The sequence below is a fragment of the Pinus tabuliformis genome, chromosome X, assembly GCF_031772625.1.
Source record: "Pinus tabuliformis cultivar Carrire ecotype Pingquan chromosome X, CPIR1, whole genome shotgun sequence".
Lineage (NCBI taxonomy): Eukaryota > Viridiplantae > Streptophyta > Pinopsida > Pinales > Pinaceae > Pinus > Pinus tabuliformis.
In genome coordinates, this window is record NC_142308.1 from 471,952,075 (window position 1) to 471,955,953 (window position 3,879).

The 3,879-nt window shown below is 38.8% G+C and overlaps 1 pseudogene; it reads right to left on the reverse strand.

Annotated features, from left to right (window-relative positions):
* Positions 1 to 610: 610 nt before the first annotated feature.
* Positions 611 to 1,942, reverse strand: LOC149140726 (acyl-coenzyme A oxidase 4, peroxisomal pseudogene; annotated as a pseudogene).
* Between the last annotated feature and the right edge of the window lie 1,937 nt (positions 1,943 to 3,879).

Consider the following 3,879-nt stretch of genomic DNA (forward strand, 5'->3'; position numbering starts at 1 on the left):
AAAAACTGTCATGAGGGATTCGAATCCCTATTTCCATATATTCTCTCCATTTATCCACCTGGCGATTAACAAATTGGGTGCATCGGATAACTGTTGTGCATGATCAGGTGTGAAAATAATTTATGAATCTGGCGGACTTGTTTCAAATGCCACATGTATCGCATGTAATCTTCATTGGCGGTCTGATTTCTGATGATTTCACCACGAATGCCATCAGAACCTCGCCATGTCTCTTTGTGTTGTTGAAAATTGCAAAAATAGAAGCAGTTTCGATAACAATTTTTTGGAAATGTCATCCTGTTTTTTGAATGCCTGGATTTGTACATAAAAACTGCCATTCAGAGCTATATGGAGCACACTAAAATTCTCGTCGCAATTCTCAAACCCATGAGTAACAGAATGTCATATTTGTTGTAATTTTGGGCCGGAGCTCCATAAGGTCCATCGATGTAAAGCTTGGGAAATCTGCATACTGGGACTCCATTGTCAGCTACCAGTGTAGTGTCAGCCCTCAGTAGACCACTTTTATTGGCAGTAGGGGGTTCACAAACCCTAGAAAATATCCTCTTAAGTTCTGTTGTCCAATCACCCAAGGTTCGGATGTGGACACTCAAGTAATCGTCTCCTGGAGCTTGAGGATTTTAACGGATTTGCAACCTGATCTGAAAGCTCTCAGAGTTCTTTCTCCACCATATAACCACACTGGAACTGCAAGGTACATCCATGTCGTTTTCTTGTACCATTTGTGGCTGAGGTACAGATATATACCATGGACTATCAACAACACATAGACGATTACGAATAAGTGGTGTGAATACCAGAAAGCATTGAATCCTGTAAGCCTTTTCAATGGTTTTGGAAGATTAAGTTTATTCCTTCTGAACCACGGAGTGGCCAGAACGAATGCAATTGCCATGAAGACCACCATAATAACACCTGTAATGCCCTCAACTCCTTTGACAAACCACCAGTAGTTGGGAGGCCTGTTATGTCCAAAGAACTGTTGCAAGGGCACATATTGCTCATTTGATGCATGGAGAAGACGGGGAAAATCACATGTTAAATGTGCTCCTACATGAAGCCCCACTCCTATTGCTATTGCTACTGCAATTACCTTGTGGAAATTGAGATTGTCGTCAAATGGAACTGCTAACACCAAGCTTGGTCTTATTGCGGAGCCATGTAATGGTATTTCTACAAACAGGAAGCAAAATCAATGCCATGTTAAATTTGAGTGTCTCTGCAGCTCCCTTAGCCATGCACACGCAGTAACCCATCACATGGTATACTGCTCTGTGCCTGTATTGTATCTTAAAAAGAATTGATATCTCGCAATCTATCTTCGTCAGCAACAAAAACACCTGTCAAAGTAATGTCCCCATTCTGAACACACCTCAGCCCAATTTTATTCTTCATTTTCGCTACCCTCAGCCCAGGAGCACCCTTTCTCACAATAAACCCGTTGATTTGATTTGTGATTGTATTCCTGGCAAAAACTATAAGTATGTCTGCAAAGGTACTGTTTTCGATCCATCGTTTTTGGCCATCTAACTTCCAACCACCTTCCACCTTGGTTGCTATTGTGTTCAAAGAACTTGCATCACTGCCATAGTTGGATTCAATCAAAGCCCAACATGCTATAATATCAAGTCGAGCTGAAGCTGGTAGGTATTTTTTTTTCTTTTGATCCTCACTTCCACACATTGAAATTGTAACCATCATAAATGTAGAACAGCTAGCATCTACCCTTGCAAGTTCAGTCATTGCAAGAGCACTCCCAAGAATAGATAGACCAGGGCAGCCATATCCCTTAATGGTGCCTCCAGCCACTTTAATGTTCGCGAGCTTTGGCACAATCTCAAATAGAAATTCTGCTCGTTCCCAGTACTTTACAATTACAGGGGCAATTTCTGTTTCTGCAACTTCCCTTACTTTCATACGAAGTGCCTTGGTCCACGAACATCATCACTTGCAAAACTTCGCGTAATAACCCACGCCACAGGGAGAGCATGGTAGTTTGAATCAAAGACGAGAAGAGTGTACAAAGGATACTTGAGCTTGTTAATTTCAAATGTTGTGTCAGCTGCTATGAGACTATTGTTACCAAAGCGAATCATTTGCTGCAATTGCCATTCTGTTTGAATACCCAGAATGAAGGAACCTGTATCAGAAGAATCCTGATAGAAAAACACATTCTTTGGATGTCTTTCAACTTCAGATTCGAACACTGGATAGATCATCCGGGTCCAATTCATATGTGGACCGCTTCTGAACTGAAGAATGTATGATAGCGCTGTCGAAAAGATGATTTGAATTGAAAAATCACAAAACAGTGATGAATGCAGGGTGAAAGGCTCAACGCGCCGCACACACTCCCAGTGCGCCGCGCTGGTTTGGTGCGCCGCACGCACACAAAAATGCACTGACAAATGATGCCCAGTGCGCTGCGCGCACTCTATGCACCACGCGCTCTTTGTATGCGCCGCGCGTTGACTGTCAGCACAATTCCGGCCTCAAAACAAAAAAATCGTCCTTCAACCCTTCAATTAGATCTTTTTGGATGCAAATGGCCATTCAATCAATGAAAATATCTTGATGACTTTGATTTTGGCAAATTCATTTTGTAAAGTTGTAGAGTCTTAGCACTTTGACAACTTGGACACAAACTCTGATTTCTCGTTTCCTTTGACTTTTGGCTTTGAAATGATGACTTTTTCTTGATTCTTTGCAGGGATAGGAGCTGCTGAACCTAGAAATATGGGCAGGGCTGCCTGAAGAACTGTAAAAGCTTATCAATCATGTATTAAACGAACTTAATAATTTCTTCTTCAAAACAGAGTTTTGAAGAATAAATGTCCTTCAACATTATTAATAATGTGAATCTTGAAGTGAAACTTAATGAACCTCCCTCTGGCCTGCAAGCGTTATTTCACACTTCTGGAGACAAAATCCTGGACTCAAGAATTAAAATGACTCTTTTTGACCAAAATGGCATTTGATGACTGCAAATGACGAGAAATGAACCTTGGTGAATTTAACTCTGACAGAGGACTGACAAGACTGATTCTAACATAAGGGATTTGGTGCTTCCTTTTAGTTGGTGCTAATAAATCAAGGATTTGAAGCTTATAAATTTGAATGTACTCTTTATATATATTAAGAAAATAATTCCATGGTTTTCACATAATTTTTTTGTGTTATGTATATATGCACTTTTCTTTATACCCATGGAAGCATTTACAAGTTTTTGAAGTTAAAAATTGTTGATATTAATTCACCCCACCCCTTCTTAGTATTGTTGAATATTCCAACAAATCCATCGTTTTTGTTTCTTATTCACTCATAATCATTGTATTTGATTCACATACAATTCCTTTTAGGCACGCGTGCACACACACACACATGATAACACAAATTCAAGTTATAACACACACACGCACACATAGTCATTTTTTATTTATTAAAAACCAAAATTAATTTATGTTTGCAAAAAATAATGTGGGAAAGTATCTGATGCATCTTTAATAACTTATGTGCAGCGTATGTGGTGCACTATCAGAAAAAACACCAAACTAGTATTGGTGCTCCATGTTATTTGGTGCATTGATGCTAATTTAGTCATTAAATGCACTGATATGCTTGAAACCTTCAATGTGTGTTTTCTTTAATAGGTAGTGCAAAGTGGCAATAGTTCCTTGTTAGAAAACAATCACCAATATAGTTATGGTACTTTGTGTTATTTTACAAACTAGTGCTAATTTATTCATTTAATGCACTATTATGGTAATTCTTTTAATATAAAATTCAAAATATTTGTGTATAGACTAAAACATTCAATGTGTGGATTCTTCAAGGTGACACATACCAAATATATTACTC